At 35.8% G+C, this 25,435-nt stretch overlaps 1 protein-coding gene across 1 annotated transcript in view; it reads right to left on the bottom strand.

The window, feature by feature from the left end:
* The window catches only part of ASXL3 (ASXL transcriptional regulator 3), a 249,075-nt gene extending 223,884 nt beyond the window's left edge, over positions 1 to 25,191 (bottom strand). The window contains exon 1 of the mRNA XM_054537787.2: positions 25,186 to 25,191. The gene's annotated coding sequence lies outside the window, so the exon portion shown is untranslated. The remainder of the gene's footprint in view (positions 1 to 25,185) is intronic.
* Positions 25,192 to 25,435: the final 244 nt, after the last annotated feature.

Genomic DNA, 25,435 nt, shown 5'->3' with positions numbered 1-25,435 from the left:
GCCCCTTCTGCCGCTCTTACAAGAACAGGCTTAATGCAGAGCCTCTTCCCCCAGTCCAGATCAGGCAACACCGTGATGTGTCTGCCCTCCATTCCTCTGATGGTGACACTGTGTGTAAGGAGGGGTAGATGGGCTTTGCCCTTCATGGAAGCCCATGAGGTGCAGGCTCATGTAAAACGGGAACGCAGCCACTACATTAAGCACTGGAAGGCTTTCTCTATGTGCACATATGCTGGCCTCCAGTAGGGAGAGCCTCTGCTACATCCACAACAGTAGGCAGTGGGAGCAGAAGATACCCCCACTCCACGTCTGTTCCCAGCAGCCAGTGCCACCTCCCTCAATGATTGGCACCATGCCTGCATTTCATTTCTCCCAAGGAAGTGTTTGGTGGGCTGGGACCCCCTTCCCTAGGAGAAGCCTGCTCAGAAGGATAGATCTCCAGGGAACCCATAGCTCCCTAGGGACCCAGTGGTCTCCAGTGGTTGCCAGAGCCAAAGCTGGTTGTGGGGTGTCTTTGTGGGGGATCTGGTGATGTGACAACTCAGAGGGGTGGTTCTCCAGGCAGGGCAGTAGCCCACAATGGGTACACAACAGTTGTTGATGGAGAAGGTTCTGGCACCCCACTATAGGACTATACAAAAGGATTACAACATTTTATTTAGTCATCTCAGAGGGCTTGAAATCAGCGAGCCCTGACTATGAATGCCATAGCTCTACATTTGTTAACTACTTTGGGGCATGTTACCTGATCTTCTTGATCTCCAGTTTCCTTATTTCTAAACCCTGAAAAATTATAGTTATGTATCTGTGATGTTTAAAATTGAAGTGCCTGGAATCATTTCATGTAGGTGCTCAACTGAGACTTTCCCTCTTAATACCATTCCCTGCTGATTTCTCCAATCATCATTAGACTATTTTATTTCCAATTCAGTTGATTTTTGTTATTGTTGCTAATGGAAAAGTACATTATTTAAATACATGATATAAAACTTAGAAGATTTGAGTTATAAAGAGAATTCTGGCAAATAAATTCTGAGTAGAACAACTGCAGAATGTTCATTCTTTTCATCAGCACATGAGACATTCTCCAAGGTAGACCATATGATAGGCCATAAAATGTCTCAATAAAATTAAGAAAATCTAAATAATATCAAGTATCTTATCAGACTACAGTGGAATAAATCTGGAAATTAACTCCAAAAGGAACCTTCAAAACTATACAAATACATGGAAATTAAATAATCTACTCTTAGAATGATCTTTGGGTCAACTCTAAAATCAAGATGGAAATTAAAAAATTATTTGAGCCGAATGATAATAGTGATACAACTTATCAAAAGCTCTGGGATATGGCAAAAGGGGTGCTAGGAAGAAGGCTAAGAGCTTTGTGATGTGGCATTAATTGCCTACATCACAAAATCTGAAAGAGCACAAATAGACAATCTAAGGTCACTCCTCAGGGTACTAGAGAAACAAGAACAAACCAAACCCAAACCCAGCAGAAGAAAAGAAATAACAAAGATCAGAGCAGAACTAAATGAAATTGAAACTAAAAAGACCAACAAAAAACAAAAAACAAAAAACCAATAAAACAAAAAAGATAAACAAAATTGACAGACTGTTAGTGACATTAGCCAAGTAAAGAAGAGAGAAGACTCAAATAAGTTCAGCTGGAAATGAAATGAGAGATATTACAATGATATCACAAAAATACAAAAGATTATTCAAGGCTACTATGAACACAAACCAGAAAAATCTACAGGAGATAAATAAATTCCTGAAAATATATTCATACAACCCTCATAGATTAAATCAGGAAGAAATAGAAACTCTGTACAGACCAATAAAAAGTAGTGAGATTGAAAGAGTAATAAATTGCCAACAACAAAATAAAGCCCAGGACCAGATGGGTTCAAAGCTGAATTCTTTCAGACATTTAAAGCAGAATTGGTACCAATTCTACTGAAACTATTACAAAAGACAGAGAAAGAGGGACTGCTCCCTAAATCATTCTATGAAGCCAATATCACCCTACTACCAAAATGAGGAAAGGCCATAACAAAAAAGAAAACTACAGTCTGATTCAACCTATGATGGACATAGATGAAAAATATTCAGCAAAATACTAGCTAGTCCAACAGCATATCAAAAAGATAATACACCATGATCAAGTGGGTTTCATGCCAAGGATGCAGGGATGGTTTAACATATGCAAGTCAATAAATATGATACATCACATAGAATTAAAAATGAAAATTATATGATCATCTCAATAGATGCAGGAAAAGCATTTAACGAAGTCCAGTATTGCTTTATGATAAAAACTTTCAGCAAAATTGGCACAGAAGGGACATACCTCAAAGTAATAAAACCCATCTATGACAAACCCACAGCAAGTATTATACTGAATTGGGAAAAGTTGAAAGCATTCCCCTCGAGAACTGGGACAAGACAATGATGCCCAGTTTCACCACTTCTGTTCAACATAGTACTGGAAGTCCTAGCCACAGCAGTAAGACACGAGAAAGAAATAAAAGGCATCTAAATTGGAAAAGAGGAAGTCAAACTGTTGCTGTTTGCTGATGATATGATCGTATACCTAGAAAACCCTAAAGATTCATTGAAAACCTCCTAGATCTGATAAATGAATTCAGTTAAAGTTTTAGGATACAGAATCAATATACACAAATTAGTAGCATGGCTATACATCAACAGTGATCAAGCTGAAAATCAAATCAAGAACTCAATCCCTTTTACAATAGCTGCAAAAAGAAAAACCAAAAGAAAACAAACAAAACAAAAAAAAATAGGAATATACCTAATCAAGGAGGTGAAATATTGAAATATCTCTAGAAAGAAAAATAAAAAACACTGCTGAAAGAAATCATAGATGACCCAAACAAATGGAAACACATCCCATTCTCATGGATGTGTAGAATCAATATTGTGAAAATGACCATACTGCCAAAAGCAATCTATAGATTCAATGCAATTCCCATCAAAATACCATCATAATTCTTCATAGAACTAGAAAAAACAATTCTAAAATTTATATGGAACTAAAAAGCCACCCACATAGCCAAAGCAAGACTAAGCAAAAAGAATAAATCTGGAGATATCACATTACCCAACTTCAAACTATACTACAAGTTTATAGTTACCAAAACATCATGGTACTGGTATAAAAACTGGCATGTAGATCGATGGATCAGAATAGAGGACCCAGAAATAAAGCCAAATACTTACAGCCAACTGATCTTTGACAAAGTATACCAAAACATAAAGTGGGGAAGGGACACCCTATTCAACAAATGGTGCTGGGATAATTGGCAAGCATCATGTGGAAGAATGAAACTGGATGCTCATCTCTCACATTATACAGAAATCAACTCAAGATGGATTGAAGACTGAAATCTAAGACCTGACACCATAAAAATTCTATAAAATAATGTCGGAAAAACTCTTCTAGATGGCTCAGGCAAAGAATTCATGGCTAAGACCCCAAAAGCAAATGCAACAAAAACAAAAATTGATGAATGAGCTCTAATTAACCTAAAGAGTTTCTTCACAGCAAAAGAAACTATCAGCAGAGTGAACAGACAACCTACAGAATGGGAGGAAATTTCTGCAATCTACCTCTTTGACAAAGGTCTAATATCCAGAATTTACAAGGAACTTAAACAAATTCACAGGAAGAAAATAACTCCATCAAAAAGTGGGCAAATGACATGAACAGACACTTCTCAAAAGAAGGCATTTATGTGGTCAACAAATCTATGAAAAAAAGCTCAACATCACTGATCATTAGAGAAATTCAAATCATAACCACAATCAGATACCATCTCACGCCAGTCAGAATGGCAATTACTAAAATGTCAAGAAACAGCAGATGCTGGTGAGGCTGTGGAGAAATAAGAACACTCTTATGCTGTTCATGGGAATGCAAATTAGTTCAACAATTGTGGAAGACATTGTGGTGATTCCTCAAAGATCTAGAACCAGAAATACCATTGACCCAGCAAGTGCATTACTGGGTATATACCCAAAGAAATATAAATCAGTCTACTATAAAGACACATGCACACATATGCTTATTGCAGCACTATTCACAATAGCAAAGACATGGAATCAACCCAAATGCACATCAACGATAGAGTGGATAAAGAAAATGTGGTACATCTTCACCATAGAATACTATGCAGTCATAAAAAGGAATGCAGGGACATGGATGAAGCTGGAAGCCATTATTCTCAGCAAACTAACACAGCAAAAGAAAAACAAACACCACATGTTCTCATTCATAAGTGGGAGCTGAACAATGAGAATACATGGACACAGGGAGGGGAACAACACACACCGGGGCCTGTTGGTGGGGTTGGGGGAGGGAGAGCATCAGGACAAATAGCTAATGTCTGTGGGGCTTAATACCTAGGTGATGGGTTGATAGGTGCAGCAAACCACCATGGCACATGTATACCTATGTAACAAACCTGCACGTTCTGTGCTTGTATCCTGGAACTTAAAATAAAATTAAATTTAAAAACAGTGGGCAAAGGATACAAATAGACAATTCTCAAAAGAAGACACACAAATCACCAAGAAACATACTAAAAAATAGTCAACTTCACTAACTATCAGGGAAATGAAAATTAAAGCCACAGTGAGATACTACCTTTCTCCTCCAAAAATTGTGATAATTAAAAAAATCAACATGTAATAGATGTTGGTGTGGATGTGGTGAAAAGGGAACACTTTCACACTGCTGGTGGGAATGTAAACTAGTAACCACTATGAAAAACAGAATGAAGATTCCTTAAAGAACTAAAAGTAGAACTACAATTCAATCCAGCAGTCTCACTACTGGGTGTCTACCCAAAGGAAAATAAGTCATTATATAAGAAAGACACTTGCACATCCATGTTTATAGCAGCACAATTTGCAATTGCAAAAGTATAGAACCAACCTAAATGCCCATCAACCAACAAGTGAAAAAAGAAAATGTGTGTGAGTGTGGGTGTGTGTATATATATACACGTATATATATACACACACCCACACACACATATATATGTATGTATACACACACCATGGAATACTACTCAGCCATAAAAAGGAATGAAATAATGGCATTGAAGCAATTTGGATGGAGTTGGAGACCATTATTCCAAGTGAAATAATGCAGGAATGGAAAAGCAAATATTGTATGTTCTCACTTATAAGTGGGAGCTGAGATATGAGGATGCAAAGGCATAAGAATGATATAATGGAATTTGGGGACTTAAGGGGAAGGGTTCAAGGCAGGTGAGGGATAAAAGACTACACATTGGGTACAGTGTACACTGCCCTGGTGATGGGTGCACCAAATTCTCAGAAGTCACCACTAAAGAATTTATCCAAATAACCAAACACCACCTGTTCTCCCAAAGCTAATGAAATAAAAATAAATGAATAAATAAATAAATAAATAAATAAAGATTCTGGGTAAAATGGATAATTTCAAAGACTACAGTCAGACAAATCAAATAATATGAGCAAATATCTTCAATCAAGAACTGAAAGTCTCAATTTGTTGTTTCAAAGTACACTTGAGTTGTCTCATACATTAGTATTTACACAATAAATATCAAAATGGGGGTTTGAAATGATTTTATTAACATTAATCCATCTTCACAGTCAATAATTTTCTCCCATTTTTAAACATAGAAGCTAGTTAAAATCACAAAAGAAATAAAGCATTCTTCCTTCCTTCTAAGTTTGATGGATTTTTCTGAGGGAAATCTCTGTGGATTATTTAAAACAATTCTTTGGGTGAAATTAAATGTCAATTACCAAATTGCCATGTCATATTTTTGTCATAGATGAATGTATTTCTGCACACAAACTTATAAACTATTAAAACAGCTGTTGGGCATGGTGGCTCACACCTGTAATCCCAGCATTTTGGGAGGCCAAGGTGGGAGGATTGCTTGAGCTTAGGAATTCAAGACCAACTTGGGCAACATAGTGAGACTCCACCTCTATAGCAACAATGACAACAGCAACAACAACAGCAACAAAATTAGCCTGGCATGGTGGCACGTGCCTGTAGTTCCAGCTACTTGGGAGGCTGAGGTGGGAGAATCACTTGAGCCTGGAGGTCAAGGCTGAGTGAGGTCGTACCACTTCACTCCAGCCTGGGTAACAGAGTGAGACCCTGTCTCAAGAAAAAATAAAATAAAGTAAAAAATAAAAAAGAGTAATAGCTTTTGATATGTTATTCTTATATAGCACAGTAGTTTTCTTTCATATGTCTGAACCAATAAGAAATGAATGAGCTGGCCTTGCGTGGTGGCTCATGCCTGTAATCCCCGCACTTTGGGAGGCCAAGGTGGGTGGATCACCTGAGGTTGGGAGTTTGAGACCAGCCTTACCAACATGGTGAAACCCCGTCTCTACTAAAAATACAAAAATTAGCCAGATGTGGTAGTGCACACCTGCAATCCCAGCTACTCGGGAGGCTAAGGCAGGAGAATAGCTTGAACCCAGGAGGTGGATGTTGCAATGAGCCGATATCACGCCACTGCACTCCAGCGTGGGCAACAAGAGCGAAAGACTCCATCTCAAAACAAACAAACAAACAAAAAACAGAAAAAAACAAAAACAACAACAAAAAAAGAATGAGCTTTATTCAGTAGTGCATTTTTACGTTTATCTTAATTGACTAAAGTATAACCTGATTCCTTTGCATACTCATCAAAATATTGTGGCAATTACATAGGGAAGGAAATTGTCCCCTTTAAAATATTGGTAAAAACAAAATTCTCATTAACCAAGCTTTACTACATATGTCAAATAATCATCCCTTTAAAAAACATATTTTTCTTTAAAATGCAAAAAGATACAATTAATAACTATAATATTCTGCCTAAATGAACTAATAACAACTATAATAAATATTTCAAGATAAAATTATAATGGAGATCTCTTTATGATGTTATCTTTTTGTTATTATGATTGTGAATGCAAATAATCTAGTTCATGCGACAGGTAAATAAAATACAATTTCTAACCTAAGTCTATGCTAAGTAATGCTTTCACTTGAGATTTCGGATTTTCCTTTTCTGTGAAGATTTAGACTTGAGGTTCAGACTTGAGGCTCAGACATTTCAATTAAGGGAGAAGTACAAATAATAAAGTGCTTTTGACTTAACACTGGTGTATCAGGGATTTTTTTTTGGCAGAATTGAACAGATAGCATCCCCAGGCCAAGTCTGCCCTGTGGCTATATCACACTTCACTATTTGCAGTCCTGAGACATAACTGGGATGTAAAGATTTTAGGTAAATGTTTAGTTACTTTGCCTACTCTATTTTTTTTTTTTCTGTATGCACATAAAGTCAGTTGTGAGTGAAAAGCTGTTTCTTGCGATTTCTTAAATTTAACTCATTATGTGCTTTCATAAACGACAAAACCTACTTTTCTTTTAGCTAAAATTGTTCTCTAAAAAAGTACTCTCTCTCCAGCTGTGAAACTGATTGATGTTTTTAAAACCCCCAAGGAACTTCTGCTGGCAGCTAAAGTTGTAGTTTCAAAGAAGAAAAAGATGTGATATGTGTTTTTACCTAAAAAAAAAAAACAAAAAAAAACCTTGGTTTCTATTTGCAGAAGCAGAATCATTATGCATGAGGTACTGAAAACAATCAATGTAATTAATCAGCATTGAGAAATTGAATCTACTAATACCTAAATATTTTAAAATTTAAATTAAATTACTTAAAATATTGAAATATCTTCAGGCCAATCTAGCATTCTAGTAAGAAGTGATCTAGCTATGAATTTTTAAAATGCTATATTTATTTTTATGAGATTGTTTAGAGCTGGAAAAACCATTAAAAACCTATTTAATGGAAGTTAAGTACATTATAATATTTATATAAATACATTGAGATTCTGAATTCGTGGTAAGAGACAAGAGAAGGGAGACAAGGGAGAAGAAACAGAAGTAATATTTCTTACTCCTGATTATAAGGAGTTATTGTTTTCAACTGAGTTGACCCAAGCCAGTTTGGCCATCTGTAATTAGAGCATTCTTCAACTGTCTGAGGCAGGTGAGGGTGGTAAAAAGTTCCTCCACAAACTTTCTGCTAGGTTATATGTTATAATGAAAGCAATATTCAGGCAAATACTGCCACAATTAAATATTTATTAGCAGGCAAGCATAAAAATACTAAACCAATTCTTTTAGACTTAGGGAAGTCTCACTCCTCCATCCTTAAGGAGTTGTGATAAAAGTACTTTGCATGAAACTTTTATTGCAGGCAGATGCTACAATATTCTAACATGATCAGATAAATGTCTAGTCAGATGGGAAACAAAATCCTCATGCCTAAATGAACTAACAATAACCACCAAAATAAATATTCCAAGATAAAATTATAATGGACATTTTTAAATGACATTATCTCTGTGCTTATTATGTTTGTAAGTAAAACCAATCTAGTTTAAGTGAAAGGTAAATAAAACACAATTGTAAACTCAGTATAAGACAGAGCAGAAGAGAGTCATAGAAGAGTAGCTCTCCTTTCTGAAGAATCTGTAAGTCCTATTCAGACAACAGTGCAGAAACGTGTGCAATGTTATTAGCGCTTCAGTTTGAGATTACAAAATTGAAGTCTTAACAATTGATCATTTATTTATTTTCCAAATTTTCTTTAATGAATATGTATTATTAATATAATCAAAAGTAAAATTGCAATGAAACACATGCACAAAGAAATACAAAATTACTATATAGGGGATAAGAAGAACTAAAATGGTATCAATTTCCTGAGTGCAAACTTCCATATCTATCATGTCCTAAAATCATGTTGATTCTTCTTTCTTACCACCCATTTTCACAGAAAACCATTAGCTATCCAGAATCTTACTATGGTCCATTGCTTTTGAGAACATTGAATCTCCTGGGTTATTAACAAAGAAACAATATAAAATGTTATTTATGGTAAGTAGCCTTTAACTATCAATCAAGGAAATTGGTCTGTAATTTTCTTTTCTTTTTTTTTTTTTGCGATTTGTTTTCCTGGTTTTGGTGTCAGGGTAATGCCTTCTCATTGAGTTGACACATGCTTCCTCTGTTTTTTGAAACATTTTGTATAAGAATGGTATTTTTTCTTAAGAAATTTTGTATATAATTTACCATTGAATTCATCTGGATGTAGTCTTCTCGTGTCTTACTTGTAAATTCAATTTTTAGAGGAGATATGGGGCTATTCAGATTTTCTATTTTGTTATTTAAAGTTTGTTTTTGACTTTATGGTACACTTATAGTAGATTTTCCTTTGGAGCTAATTTAGCTCTCTACAAATGCATGACCCTTCAGGGGCCCGTTCTGAAGGCTGCAGGTGTTCTGCACAGATTGTTTATTCTGGCTAATTGAAATACACATGTCCATTTTTTTGTGAGCTCTGTAGAATATGCAGCCTACACTTTCTTTGTCATTCTTTGAATTGACTTGAAGATTTCTGGACCCCTTTTTCTGTGTGGTTCCCTTGTCTTGGTTACCGCGCCTTCCAAATTTCCAAGTACCTCTGCCTCCTAGAACTCTGATATCTGTGCTGTCCACATAAGACCCTGCTTTGGTTCCCCCTCCCTGTGTCACAGATCAGAAATATCTCCAAGCAAAAAGCTGGGAAGATATAGGACATATCTAGTTTTCTATATATTCGTATGGTTTGGTACAATTTTCTAATAGTAGTTTACCTAAACCAGATTCTTTTGGTTCCTATTTGCCTGGCAGAATGCTTTCACTTTTTAAATGATTCAGTCTTTACAGGTCTTTATTCTTTATGTCTTTCTCTTGTAAACATCATATATCTTGATTTTGTTATTTTTAAAGTCCAATCCTAATATGTGTCTTGAATAGTGAGTTTAGAAAATTTACAATTCATCTATTTTTTAAATATATTTTTATCTAATTCTATTAGTTCACTTTATCATGTAATTCTTTTTTTCTTATTTTACTTATATTTTCATTTTTATCAATATCTCTCACCTCTAACAAGATGATACATTTACTATACTTTCTCGGCCCTCTTCTACACTTTCCTTTTGTTCTTACTAGTTTGATGTTTCCAAGATTTTAATTCTGGGGCAATACACACTTTGTTTTCTCTGATGCTCACTATATTTTAAAAGAAAACAATAAACTTTGCTGACATATTTAATCTGTTCTTCATATCTCTTTTGTGGCACTGCATAGATTTATTAAAATATAAAAAATGTTATAATTTAAAATGTTATAAAAATGTATTTAAAACTGTTTCCATGAAAATCTCTTTTGGGGAAAACCTAAGGTTTTATTTAAATTCATGAGACTATATTTCTCATGCCCTAATATTTGAATTATCTTGGCTAGATCTAAGCATCTATGTTCGATTTTTTTCAATGCCTTCAAAATATGATTCCTTCTTTATATTGCTTCCAGTGGTGTTGAAAAATGTGTTGATCTGATTATTTTCCTTGATCTGCTCCTTCCTTCTGAAGATTTTAGAAGTTTCTGTTGTCTCTGATATATTCTTTAATACACAGGTGTGTTCCTCTACTAATCTCTCCTGTTGAATAATTCTCTTGCACTAGAAATTGTTTAGCTGTGGTCTGAATATTTGTGTCCCCCCAAAATTTATATGATGAAGCCTAATCCTTAATATTATAGTATTAAAAGGTGGGGACTTTAGGGGATTTTAGGGTTGTGAGGGTGAAGCCCTCATGGATAGATTTTTTTCTCTTTTTAAAAGAAGCCTGAGGGATCTTGTTTATCCCTTTTCTATAATGTGAGGTCACGGAAGGTGCCATGTGTGAGGAATCAGCTTTCACCAGTGGCTGAATCTGCTGGCGTCTTGATCCCAGACTCCTTGGTCCACAGAACTGTGAGAAATAAATGTTGTTTATCAGCCACACAGTATTTTTGTTCTAGGAACCAGAAAAGACTAAGATAAATTTTTTATACTGATATTTTTTAATTCCTGAAAAGGATTATTCATTGTTTTTTTAAATATTTCCTCCTCTCAATTTCTATAACTGTTATTATTGGTGTTTTATTTCTTGTATATATTTTTATTCTGCTTTCCAAATCTCTTAAATTTAATAAAATTTTGTATTTACATTTTAGTCTTCCTTTTGGGTAGTTAGTCAAGTGCGTCTTACAATTATGAATTCATTTTTCAGTTATATCAATTCAACCTTAACCGTTGTACCCTTTCTATCAACCAACTTATTTTTCAACTCATTTTTTCAATGTGTTTATTGTAATTCACATTGAAAATATCTTGTTTCTCTTTTAATACATGTTAAAGTTGTATTATCACATTTATTTAAACTTTTTGATTTGTTTATTCTAATGCTTCAGTATCTGAAAGCCTGTTTTGCAATATGCTTTTTTTCCTCTGGGAATGAATGTTCTCTTCAATATCTCATTATTTCATTTTTGTGGACATTTCCTCCTGGAAGTATTAGCTACTCTGTAAAACAACATGTATGAGAGGTCAGATCTCAGTTTATAGAGCCCTGTGGGTTCAAAGAAGAAGAATGGGCATGGATTATGATTTGAGAGCTCCAGAGGACAGAAAATCGCAAATAATCACTCTTCATTTGGAAAAATTCTCATTACAGTTTCAAGTTTTGTCTTTTGGTAAAAGCCAAATAAAGAAAAATGACACTTTATTTTCTGTCAGCTATTGATGAAAGTTCATTAAAATCTTTAATATAATTGTAGATTTGTCTATGTCACCACTTAGTATGTCAGTTTTTACTTGATATATTTTCAAATATGTAATTTTGTGCACATAGACTTAAGATTGTTATATCTATCTGATGGATTGTCTCCTTTATTATTATCAAATGCACCCAACAACTCTGGTAATGCTTCTCATCTCTTTACCTTGAAATATTCTGTGTCATAGAATTTATTATTTATCTCTTCTAATTATCATATCATTAAAAATGAGTCTGGTTCTTATTTTATTGAAGTATCTGTTCAATTTAAATTTAATTATCTATATACTTGGGTCAATAGCTACCATCTTGCAATTTGCTTTACATGTGACAGATCTCTTTATGTTCATTATTCTATCACTTCTTGTCTTTCTTTGAATTAGTAAAATATTTCTAATTATTTTATTTTGCCATCCATAATACATTCTTTCATTATCTTAAGTATTTACATTCTTTCATTATTCTTTTTGTGGTGACCTTAGAGATTTCTAGACAGTGGATGTATGATTTAATGTATCTCATAAAATTATTGGTCTTTATCACTTTCTTGATAATGCCAGATCCTAGAACATTATAATTCTGTGAATTCTATCATCATTTGCCTTACTATTGTCATGCATGTTAATTCTGTAGGATTTTAAATTCCACAACACGTTATAGTTATTATTTTGCATATACAATATACTTTTTCTATTTCAGGCTAGTCAAATTAAACTGTAGAATGCACAATATAATTTTATAAATACCTGCCTATTTACTCATTGGTCTTTATTGCTTCCTCCATTTCAAAGTAACTATTGGCATCATTTTCATTCTGCCACTAGAATTTCTTTTTTAGAAATTTTGTTCATGGTTTCACTCTCACTCTCTCTTTCTCCTCCCACTCCCACCACTTTTTCTTTAGATAGGCTATTTAGAGGTTTATATATATGTTTTATCTTTTCAAAAAGCCAGCTTTTGCTTTCATTAATTCTATTGATTTTATCTTTTCAATTTCATTGATTATTTGCTGTGATGTTTTTCTTTTCTTAGGCTTGATTTTGGCTTAAGGTATTTACTGTGGCTTTAATTGCTTGCTTTTCTCTAATTCCCTAAGGTGGAATCTTAGATTATTTGAGATATTTTTGTTTTCTAGTATATAGATTTAATATTATAAATTCTCCATAAGCACTGATTTTGCTGCATCCCACAAATTTTGATTAGTGGTATTTTATTTTCATGTAGTTCAAAATGTTTTTAAATTTCTCTTGAGACCTCTTTTACCCATGTATTATTTAGAAGAGTGTTATTTAATCTCATATTTATTTATTTATTTATTTCCCAGTTATTTTTCTGTGATTCATATCTAGTTTCATTCCATTGTTGTCTAAGAACATACTTTGTGTGATGTCTATTTATTAATTTTCTAAGTTGTTTTGTGGCTCAGAATGGTGTATCTTGGTGAATATTTTATGTGAGCTTGAGAAGAATGTGTATTCTATTGTTGATGGATGGAGTATTCTATAAATGTCAATTAGATCAAGTTGATTGATGGTGCTGTTCAATTCAACTATATGCTTTGTGATATTTTTTCACTGTTGGGATTACTGATAGAGCAATGTTGAAGTCCTCAAGTATAATAGTGAATTTTTCTATTTATCCTTGCAATTCTATCAATTTTTGCTTTGTGTGTTTTGATGCTTTGTTGTTAGTTGCATATACATTAACAATTGTTATGTCCTTTTGGAGAATTGACTGTTTTGTTGTTAAGTAGTGCCCCTTATTATCCCTAATAATTTTCCTTGTGCTGAAGTCTGCTTTGTATATAGTTAATATAACTATTCCAGTATTCTTTTATTTTTTTTTATTATTTTTTGAGACAGAGTCTCACTCTGTAGCCCAGGCTGGAGTGCAATGGCATGATCTCAGATCACTGCAACCTCTGCCTTTCGGGTTCAAGTGATTCTCCTGCTTCAGCGTCCCAAGCAGCTGGTATTACAGGCATCCACCACTATGCCAAGCTAATTTTTTTTTTTTTTTTTGTATTTTTAGTAGAGACAGGGTTTTACCATGTTGGCCAGGCTGGTTTTGAACTCCTGACCTCAAGTGATCTGCCTGCCTTGGCCTCCCAAAGTGCTAGGATTACAGGCATGAGCCACCACGCCTGGCCTCTAGCATTCTTTTGATTAGTGTTACCATGGCGTATCTTTCTCCATCGCTTTACCTTTAACCTAGATGCCTCTTTTCGCTGAGACCAGTTCAGTCATGGCGACCCTAACCCAGCGGCACTAGAGAAATTAAAGACACACACACAGAAATATACAGTGCGAAGGGGGAATCAGGGGGCTGACAGCCTTCAGAGCTGAGAGCCATGAACAGAGTTTTACCCACATATTTATTGACAGCAAGCCAGTGATAAGCATTGTTTTTATAGATTATAGATTAAAACGGGAAACAAAGGGATGGGCTCTGGCTAGTTATCTGCCGCAGGAACATGTCCTTAAGGCACAGCTCATGCTGTTGTTTGTGGTTCAGGAATGCCTTAAGTGGTTTTTCTACCCTAGGTGGGCCAGGTGTTCCTTGCCCTCATTCTGGTAAACCAACAACTTTCAGCGTGGGCATCATAGCCATCACAAGCCTGTCACAGTGCTGCAGAGATTTTGTTTATGGCCAGTTTTGGGGCCTGTCTATGGCCAGATTTGGGGGCCTGTTCCCAACATCTTTATATTAAGGCAGATTTTTGTAGACAACATATAGTTGGCCCTTGTCTTCCCTTCACTATTATGACAGTCTCTGTCTTTTAATTAGAATATTTAGGACACTCACATTTAAAGTTATCATTGGTATAGTTGGATTAATATATACCATGTTTGCAAGTATTTTATATTAATTGCAGTTGTTCTTTGCTTATCTTCTCATTTTCTTCATTCTCTGGTTTTAATAGAATATTTTATATGATTCTATTTATTATCTTTCTTAGCATATCAATGAGCTGTGTTCAATGCTCACTGTAGCTATGGGTGCCAGAGGGTTCAATTTCTCTAGTATCCTTATTTTTTTCCTTTCCTATTATCTCTGAATTTCCCTAAGAATCCCTTTTAAAACAGATTCTGTGTCTTGCAGCTCTTTTAGTTGCAATTCAATTTTCTTATACTTTTGCCTTACTGATGTCATGGTAAGGTGAGGGGGAGAGGAAGCCTTTGATAATCTTTTGATTAAAATCAGTGTTTTAGTGGGCCTGCGTCCCTGAGCTGTGACCTTTTAAATGCTTCTCAATGGCCTGGTGCGGTGGCTCATGCCTGTAATCCCAGCACTTTGGGAGGCCAAGGAGGGCGGATCACAAGGTCAAGAGATGGAGACCATCCTGGCCAATGTGGTGAAACCCCGTCTCTACTAATAATACAAAAATTAGCTAGGTGTGGGTGTGGTGGTGTGCGCCTGTAGTTCCAGCTACTCGGGAGGCGGAGGCAGGAGAATCACTTGAATCTGGGAAGTGTAGGTTGCAGTGAGCTGAGATCACACCACTGCACTCCAGCCTGGTGACAGAGCAAGACTCAGGCTCAAAAAAAAAAAAAAAAAAAAGAAAAAAAAAAGCTTCTCAGCTTTGTTTATTTCTTCTTTGTGTGAGACAGGAAGGATAGATGGTGCTAGAGTTGGCTAATTGTCTTTTCCGCAGGTCAGATAAGCTCTGATAAAGTCTTTTCCCTTGGAGAGTAGGTCTTTTCTTTATGAAGAATGCTCTGGTGTTTTTCAAAATGGATACTCACCATTGCCCCTGCCAGAATCAGGAGGGCATTTTTATAAGATCTTTTCGTTGAGAACCTGGCAGAGTTCCTAGAGTTAAAATCCATGAAATGATGGGGCCCCCAGGAATTTTCACTCTCAAGCTTGTCTATGTATCCTCAGCTTCCAGCAGTTGATGAAAATGGCCATTATGTGTTTCTAGCAGATTATGGCTCCAACAGCTCTAGGTAAGCAGATCTCAGGTGTGTCTCTGTATTCATGTCTCTTTCCTAATTTTAGGGTGGTGGTTTGCCCTGTGATTTCAATTCTCTGATAAAGAAAGTCATTGATTTTTAGTGTGTTCAGATTTTGTGTTGTTCTAAGCATTGATGACTTACAAGGTTTTTATATAGCGCAGCTCTAGAATTTTAATTGCTTTATATTTTTAGTGCAAGTTTGCAGGCAACACATTCTGGCAGTTTCTGTCTGAAAAACCTCTTTATTTTACCTCCATCGAGGTACAGTAAAAAATGCTTGTACTGGTTAAAGAATTCTAGGTTAGCAGCTTTTCCTTTCATTTCTTTAATTGTGTCATTCCATTGTGTTCCATCTTTAGTCTCATTATTCCTCTATTGCAGGTAATGTAGTCTTTTCTCCTCTCTTCTTGCTTTTAGGATTTGTTTCTTTCTTATTGCTGTTCATCAGTTTTACCATGACAAGCCTAGGGTAACCTTTGTTTATCCTTCTAGGGATTCCTAGAGATTTTTAAAGATGTTCGGACATGTCAAATATTGCCTATGGTCCATTCTCTCTCTCTCTCTCTCTCTCTCATTCTCTCTCTCTCTCTCTTTTTCACTGACTCTTATTACACAGTTTATAGGTCTTTTTTTGTACATTATTTTGGGTTTCCAGTAATCTGTACCTTAGTTTACTCATGCTGTCTGCTGCCATTTCTAATTTGCTGGTAAACATATTAGTAACTTTCTGGTTTTAGACATTGTATTTTAAGTTCTAGAATCTCAGTTGTGTATTTTTTATTGTATATTTTAATTCTCTGATGAAACTCAATATTTTCAATAATTTGTTCTCTATTTTTCTGAACATATCAATTATAATAATTTTAAAGTCTTTGTGTGCTAACTCAAATATGTGTATTATATTTGATTATTTTATTAAAATCTACTTATTTCCTGTTGGCTTTGGTCATGTCATCTCTTGGCATACCTAATAATATTTTATTGAATATTTCTTATGATATTATTATGCTTTGAGATTATTTCCCCCTTTTCATGCTAAGTAAATATCCTTTTGCATATGGATATCCAGTTTTCCCAGCACCATTTATCAAATAGATTGTCCTTTCCCCAGTGTATATTCTTGGAACCTTTGCCAAAAATGAGTTCGTTGTAGATATATGGATTTATCTCTGGGTTCTCTATTCTGTTCCACTGATCTATGTGTCTATTTTTATGCCAGTATCATACCGTTTTGGTTACTATAGCTCTGTAGTATTAATTTAAAGTTGAGCAATGTGATTCCTCCTTTTTTTTTTTGTTTTGCTTACATTAGATTGGGTTTTTCTGGGTCTTGTGTGGTTCCATATCATTTTAGGATTTTTTTCTATTTCTGTGAAGAAATCTGCTGTAATAATTGGGTTTTGTTTGCTTTTGCTGTTCTGGTTCTTTAAGATGCATTGTTAGGTGGTTTATTTGAAGTTTTTCTTATTTTTTGATGTAAGCATTTATAGCAATAAATTTATAGCTATAGTATTATAGCTCTTAGTACGGATTTTGCTGTTTCGCTTATGTTTTGGTAAGTTGTGTTTCCATTATGATTTGTTTCAAAATATTTCTAAATTTTTCCATAATTTCTTTATTCTTTTTTTTTTTTTTTTTGAGACAGAGTCTTGCTCTGTTGCCCAGGATGGAATGCAGTGGTGTGATCTCGGCTCACTGCAACCTCCACCTCCCAGGTTCAAGTGATTCTCTTGCCTCAGCCTCCTGAGTAGCTGGGACTATAGGCATGTGTCACCACGCCTGGCTCATTTTTGTATTTTTTTTAGTAGAGACAGGGTTTCACCATGATGGCCTGGCTGGTCTGTGTTCTAATTTTTTTATTGATTCACTGATCATTCAGGACCATATTATTTCATTTCCATTTATCTATATAGTTTCCAAAATTCCTCTTGTTATTGATTTTCAGTTTTATTCCATTGTGGTCAGAGAAAATGCTTGATACTATTTCAGATTTTTTAAAAATGTTTTAAGACTTTTTTTTATGAAATAACATATGGTCTATCCTTGAGAATGATCCATTGCTGAGGAAAAGAATGTGTATTCTGCAGCCATTGGATGAAATGTTCTGTAAATATCTATCAGGTCCATTTGTTCTATAGTGCAGATAAATTTTGATGTTTCTTTATTGATTTTCTGTCTGGAAGATCTGTTCAATGCTGAAAGTGGGATGTTGAAGTCTCCAGCTATTATTGTATTAAGGCCTATCTCTCTTTAGTGCTAATAATTTGCTTTATATATCTGGGTGCACCAGTGTTGAGTGCATTCATATTTACAAATCTTATATAATCTGGCTGAATTGCCCCCTTTATCATTATATAGTGACCTTCTTTGTCTCTTATAGTTTTGTCTTGAAATCTATTTTGTCTGATATTCATATAACCATTCCTGCACTTTTTGGTTTTAGTTGGCATGAAATATCTTTTTCCATCCTTTTATTTTCAGTATATGTGTGTCTTTATAGGTGAAGTGTATTTCTTGTAGGCAACAGATCATTGGATCTTGTTTTTTCATACATTCAGCCATTCTATGACTTTTGACTGGAGAGTTTAGACCATTTACATTCAATGTTATTCTTGATAAGTAAGGACTTATGAATACCATTTTTTTGTTTGTTTGTCTTTTGGCCTTCTCTTCCTTCTTTACTCCATTCTTGTCTTCTTTTTAATAAAGATAATTTTCTCTGGTGATATGATTTAATTTCTTGCTTTTTATTTTTTGTGTATCCATTATGTATTTTTGATTTGAGGTTATCATGAGGCTTGCAAATACTATCTTACACCCCATTATTTTAAGCTGATAACAATTTAGCACTGTTTGCATAAACAATCAAGAAAAAAGAAAACTAATAAAAACTCTATTCCTTAACTTCATCTCCCTGCTTTTTCACTTCTTGCTGTTTCTATTTATGTCTTATTGTACTGTCTATGTCTTGAAAATTTGTAGTTATTATTTTGGATTTGTTCATCTTTTAGTTTTTCTACATAAGATAAGAATGGTTTACACACCACAGTTACAGTGTTATAATATCTGTGTTTTTCTGTGCACTTACTATTACCAGTGAGTTTTGTGTCTTCAGGTTATTTTTTGTTGCTCATTAATTTTCTTTCTGACTGAAGTTCTCATTTTATAATTTTGGGAGGTCTGGTGTTAATGAAATCCCTCAGCTTTTGTTTATCTAAGAAGGTCTTTATTTCTCCTACGTAGTTGAAGAATACGTTCACTAATATACTATTCTAGGCTAAACTTTTTTTCCTTCAGCATTTCAAATATGTCATGCCAGGCCAGGCACGGTGCCTCATGCCTGTAATCCGAGCTCTCTGGGAGGCAAAGGCAGGTGAATTACCTGAGGTCAGGAGTTTGAGACCAGCCTGACTGCTATGGTGAAACCCTGTCTCTACTAAAAATACAAAAATTAGCCAGGAGTGGTGGTGGGTGCCTGTAATTCCAGCTATTCGGGAGGCTAGGAGAATCGCTTGAACCTGAGAGGCAGAGGTTGCAGTGAGCTGAGATTGTGCCACTGCACTCCAGCCTGGGTGACAGAGCGAGACTCCATCTCAAAAAAAAAAAAAAAGAAAGAAAAAAAATATATATGTATGTCATGCCACTATCTCCTGGCCTATAATGTTTCCACTGAAATGTCTGCTGCCAGACATATTGGAGCTCCATTGTATGTTATTTGTTTCTTTTCTCTCGATGCTTTTAGGATCCTTTCTTTATCCTTGACCTTTAGGAGTTTGGTTATTAAATGCCTTGAGGTAGCCTTCTTTGGGTTAAATCTGCTTGGTGTTCTATAACCTCCCTGCACTTGGATATTGATATATTTCTCGAGGTTTGAGAAATTCTCTGTTATTATTCCTTCAAATGAACTTTCTAATCTCGTCTCTATCTCTACCTCCTCTCTAAGGCCAGTAACTCCTAGATTTGCCTTTCTGAGGCTATTTTCTAGATCCTGTGGGCATGCTTCATTATTTTTTATTCTTTTTTCTGTTGTCTCCTCTGACTGTGTATTTTCAAATAGCCTATATTCAAGCTCACTATTTCTTTCTTCTGCTTGATCAATTATGTTATTAATATACTCTGATGCATTCTTCAGTAAGCCTGCATTTTTCAACTCTGAACTTTGTGCTTAATTCTTTTTAATTATTTCAGTCTGTTTGTTAAATGTATCTGGTAGAACTCTGAATTCCCTCTCTGTGTTATCCTGAATTTTTTTGAGCGTCCTCAAAACTATTTTTGCTATTTTGAATGCTGTGGCTGAAATGTCACATGTCTTTGTAACTCTGGGATTGATCTCTGGTGCCTTATTTAGTTTGTTTGGTGAGGTCATGTTTTCATGGATGGTCTTGATGCTTGTGGATGTTTGTCTGTGTCCATGCATTAAAGGGTTAGGTATTATAATCCTCTCAGTATGAACTTGTTTGTACTCATCTTTCTGGGGAAGGCTTTCCAGGTATTGGAAAGAATGTGGGTGTTGTGATCTAAGCTGTATCGGCCTTAGGGGAAACCCTAAGCCCACTAATGCTGTGGTTCTTGCAGACTTGTAGAGGTACCACCTTGGTGGTCATGGGTAAGAATTCTCTTCATTACCAGGCAGAGACTCTTATGCTTGTCCCTTAGTTTTTTCCAAACAAATGGAGTCTCTCTGTCTCTGCTCTGAGCCACCTAGGGCTAGGGGTGGAGTGACACACAAATACCCTTGTGGCTACCATCACTGGGAGTGTATTAGTTCAGACCTGAAGGCTGCACATCACTGGGTCTCACCCATGGCCCACTGTAACCACTACCCAGCTATAGCCTATGTTTGTTCAAGGCCCTGGGGCTCTACAATCAGCAGGCAGTGAAGCCAGCCTGGCTTGTGTCCTTCCTTTCAGGGTGGTGAGTTTCCCTACGTCCTGGGCAGGTTGTGAGGTGCTGTCCAGGAGCCAGAAACTGGAGTTAAGAACCTCAGAAGTCTATTTGGTATTCTATTGTATTGTGGCTGAGCTGGCACTCAAATCACAAGATACAGTCATTCCCACTCTTCCTTTCCCTTTCCACAGTAAGAGAAGCCTCACTCCATAGCCACTACCACCACAGGCCCAGACTACTGCTGATGTTCACTCAAGGTATAAGGGCTCTTCATTCAGCTTGTGGGAAATGCTGTCTGGCCGGGGACTCAACCTTTAAAACTGAGCTCCCCTTTGGCCCAGGGAACATCCAGAAATTCCACCCAAGAGCCAAGGCATGGAACTGGGGACCCAAAGACCCTACTTGGTGCCCTGTCCCTCTGTGGCTGAGCAGGGACCTAAGGTAAAAGAGAAAGTTCCCTCTACTTTTTCCTCCGCTTTTCTCAGGCAGGAGTTTCTTGCCATATCGTCCACAACTGAGAATGTGCTGAGACTCACCTAAAGCCAGCAAGTCTCAGAGTCTCACCCAAGGCCCATGGCATACTACCTGAATTTTGCTGCTGATTGTTCAGGGAACAAAGGCTGTTTAGTCAGCAGGTGGGGGTCCTGCCAGGACTGGGTCCTTCTCTTCAAGGTATGGATTCCCTTCTAGTTCAGGGAGTGTCTAGAAATGTTAACCAGGAGCTAGAGCCTGGAATAGGGGCCTCACAACTGTGCCCAATAACTTATCCTACTGTGACTGAGCTGGAATCCAAGATGCAAGATACAGTACCTTTACTCTTTCTTCTCCTGTCCTCAAGTGAAAGAAAAGTGTTTCTTGTAGCTGTGAATGTGCAGGTTGAGATGAGGGGAGGGGTGAGACAGCCTTCCCTTAGCCACCCCAGCTGGCGTCTCAATAGGCTGCATGCCTCTCAAGTCCACTGTTTCTTAGCCCAGTTCAGCATGGGAACTTCCCTAGCAGTTGCAGTCCTTGTGCGTAGAATGCCTATTAAATTTATTTAGGACTTCTGTACATGTTAGTCTGTGGTGGCGAGGCTTGCCGAAACTCAAGTTCTGGCCATTGCGATGGGTAATTTTCCTCTGGCTAGGGCTAGTCCTAATGTTCCCTCTGTGGGCAAGCATCAGCTGACTTCAGCCCAGTTTTGCTTTCTGTTGTGACAGGGCAGCACTGAGTTCAATGTAATGTCTCACAATTGCTGCACTCTCCCTCTCCCAAGTTCACAGATTCTCTCTATGCCATGGGGCCACTGCCAGGGGATGGGGTAGGGATGGCATTGGCAATTCAGAAATGTGTTTCCTACCTGCTACAGTGCCTCTTTCAGCAATATATCGTTAAAACCAGGTACTGTGAGGGCTCACCTGATTTTTGGTTGTTATGAAGATGCTTTTTTGTGTAGGTAGTTGTTAAATTTCGTGACCCTGAAAGGGAGATGATCAATGGAGCCTCCTATTTGGCCATGATGCTCCACCCCTCCTCCCTATCTAGTTTTTCTATTGTTACTCTCGGAGGAGGGAGACAACCATCATACCTTTCTAACATCTTACTAGAAAACCAATCTAGAATTCTTCTTAATTATGTTAATTTATTTTGTAATAATTTCATTATGTTGTAGATTTACTCATATTACTTTCTACGGCTAACTAAAACTTATTACCTAAAAACAAAATCACTATTTTAAAATAATATAAAGTAATGAAAATAACTGAATCCTAACTCACACTGGATAACATGACAGTTCTTAGTTTTTATCTATGTTTTACCTTTTGATTCATGTGCTTGAAGTGCTATCTATCTATTCAATAACTTGCAACAGAATGACCAGAATGACTGTCTGTACGTGGGAGCAGGGGGATGGAATTGTTAAATCTAGATTTCCAGACCCTTTTCACAAGTAAGGAATTTAAATTTGGGTTGAGGAGTAAGACCCAATAATTTACATTTTTAACAAGCCTCTTCTCCCACGAAGATTTTGATTCATGTTTCATTTTGAGAACCACTCCTCTAAAAGCTCTGATACACACATATTTATTTTCTAAAATGTTCATTCAATGCAAATGTAAAAATAGTTACTAACATCATTGTCATGATTAATTTAAAATTATTAATGAGGCTGGGTGCAGTGGCTCATATCTGTAATCCCAGCACTTTGGGAGGGTGAGGTGGGTGGATAACTTGAAACCGGGAGTTTGAGACCCCCCTGGACAACATGGTGAAACCTTGTCTCTATTAAAAATACAAATATTAGCCAGGCATGGTGGTGCAGGCCTGTAATCCTAGCTACTCAGGAGGCTTAGGCATGAGAATAGCTTGAACTCAGGAGGCGAAGTCTGCAGTGAGCTGAAATTGTGCCACTGCACTCCAGCCTAGGTGACACAGCAAGACTTCGTCTCAAAAAAAAAAAAAAAAAAAAAAAAAATTAATGAATTTGGCTTTAGTTTTCTTGGTTTGATTATTTGTTAATTACACTAGTTTAATCAATTCTTCATGTCAACAAATGTATGATTTCTGTTTTCACTGCTTTTCATATTCCTATCCAGAAGGCAAATCTTTTATCAATGCAAGGTATGGCCCACCTGTCACCATTGCATATTGCATTGGCTTGCTAATGTCATACTTTTGAAATGATGCTATATTCAATTCTGTTTTCAGCCTTTCATTTGGTAGTTTTTTAAGGCTAAACATTTCCAAAGGACTTATACCTAGTAAGTTTTGCTTAGGGTGTGCACAAGCATTATCTCCACTTGTGAAAAAGGACAATCTCAGTCATACAGATAAACACACATTTGTTATGGGAGAGGGGATAGAGAGTGTAGAATTATATATGTACTTTAACATTTTCTCTGGGGAATCCACTTCTTTGAAGTTAGACAGCTTTTTGTTTTCATCCCTTAGAACAAAAAGTCTAATTACCTTAACTTTTCCCAGACAACTGAATTGAACAGTTCATTCCTTCTAGGGTCCCTAAACTCATTCTTTAAGAAGGGGAAGGGCTTTCTTTAGTGATTCTATTATGGTTTTGGTATCTCTTTTGGTGGAAAAAAGTTTAAAAAGCCTAAACATTTCATCTCTCATGTAGCCTCCTAATACAAATTTATTTATTTATGTACTTAAAAGTCTTTGTGTAATATCTGTTTTTGTTCACCTTTGTACAACAACAATCCCTGGACCACAGGGAGGTATTCAGTTCAGATATCTTGTATCTCTGAGTTTGGGGTTAGAATTTTAGGAACTTTTCACTATCATTCTCATATACAATCTACAGGCAAGATATATTTTCCTTGAAATATATTCCTGCTCAATTTTAAATATGTAGCAAGTATTATCTTAACCCAGAAACTTGTGTGCAGAACAAACTAGTGACTAATTTTCTTTCCTTCTTTTCAACCACCATAGTTTTGGCTCCAAGTCTCTTTCCCTCTAAGTTCATGGGAAATTTCCCTTGTATCTCACTGTCATTTTTACTGAGTCAGAAACCAGAGTATGAATTCAGCAAAGCATTGGGAACTGAAATCCAGAGTTGGAAAAGAGAAATTTTGAAAGCATAAGTGATTGCTGACATATGAATAAAATGTATCTCCCCAAAAAGTTCAGTGAAGCATGACCTCACGTATCTGAGAAAGACATCTGGCTTCAAGATGGCAAGCTAAGTATATGAGAGAGACTGAGAACAGATTAAATCTAAATGCTGTTAAAAATCATATCCTGCATGAGTATTAAAAGTTTAAAGGAAATCATTATTCTTGAAAGAAACTTTAAAACTTCTATATTTATAGGTAAATAACTGGAACAAAGACAAATAATAGACAGAATTTTTTTTTAAAAAGAGAGAAAGAGTATCATATATATAGAACACCATATTAGTTGGCAGGACTAAGTTCAAATAAATAAACAATAATAAAGAATTAATTTTTGTTAAATTATCTTAGCTCTTTATAGTTAAAAATCAAGCTGCATTTTATTTACTAGAACCATGCCTAGAACAAAGTGACAGCAGATTGTGAAAAATAAATAGAAAAAAGAAGATTCTAGCAAATGCTAACGAAAAGAAAATAACTAAGTTCTATTAACATTGATATTATGATCAGAATTCAAGGCACAACAATAAAAAAGGTTGTCTTTAAAAGTGTCACATTTCCAAAAGTGATTACATTCAAAAGGCAGGTGTGTAAGTTGGGTGTCAGAAATGTAACTGGAGAAACTCATGCAACTAAAGCTAAGGGATAGCATCAGCTCAACTTGACTGAAAGAAGAATTTGAATACTCAGTCCAATTTGAATAAAGGACTTGTAATCTCCAAGAGGGAAAAAAAATACAAAGTCTGACACATCAATACCCATTGTTCTTGTGTACATGATGTATGAAATAAAACAAAAATTTATAAGACATGCAAAGATGCATATTTTCCTTTAGTTCTTCAGATGTGGTTTCCTTTTGTTCTTTGAGCATATTTAGGACAGTTCACTTAAAGTCTTTGTCTAGTAAATCCAATGTCAGGATACGCTCAGGGAAAGTTTCTGTGAATTGCTTTTTTCCCCCTGAATATGAGCTATACTTTCTTGTTTCTCTATGTATCTCATATTTTTTAAAAAACTGGACATTTAAAATAGGCTTGTTATTGCTGTTCACTACTAGTGTTTGTGTTATTGCTATTTCTTGTTAAATACTTTTAAATCTATATTCTTTTAAATCTGTGGCTACAGATGTCTGCTCAGTTAGGTCAATGGTTAGCTAATGAATGACAGAAATTTCTTTAAATGCTTGAACAACAAGTCTAACAGATTTTGCCAAAAGTCTCTGTGTGA

Source organism: Pongo abelii, chromosome 17 (assembly GCF_028885655.2).
Source record: "Pongo abelii isolate AG06213 chromosome 17, NHGRI_mPonAbe1-v2.0_pri, whole genome shotgun sequence".
NCBI classification, from domain to species: Eukaryota; Metazoa; Chordata; class Mammalia; order Primates; family Hominidae; genus Pongo; species Pongo abelii.
Note: the sequence above shows the minus strand (reverse complement) of the source record. Positions and strands in the feature narration are given on the sequence as shown.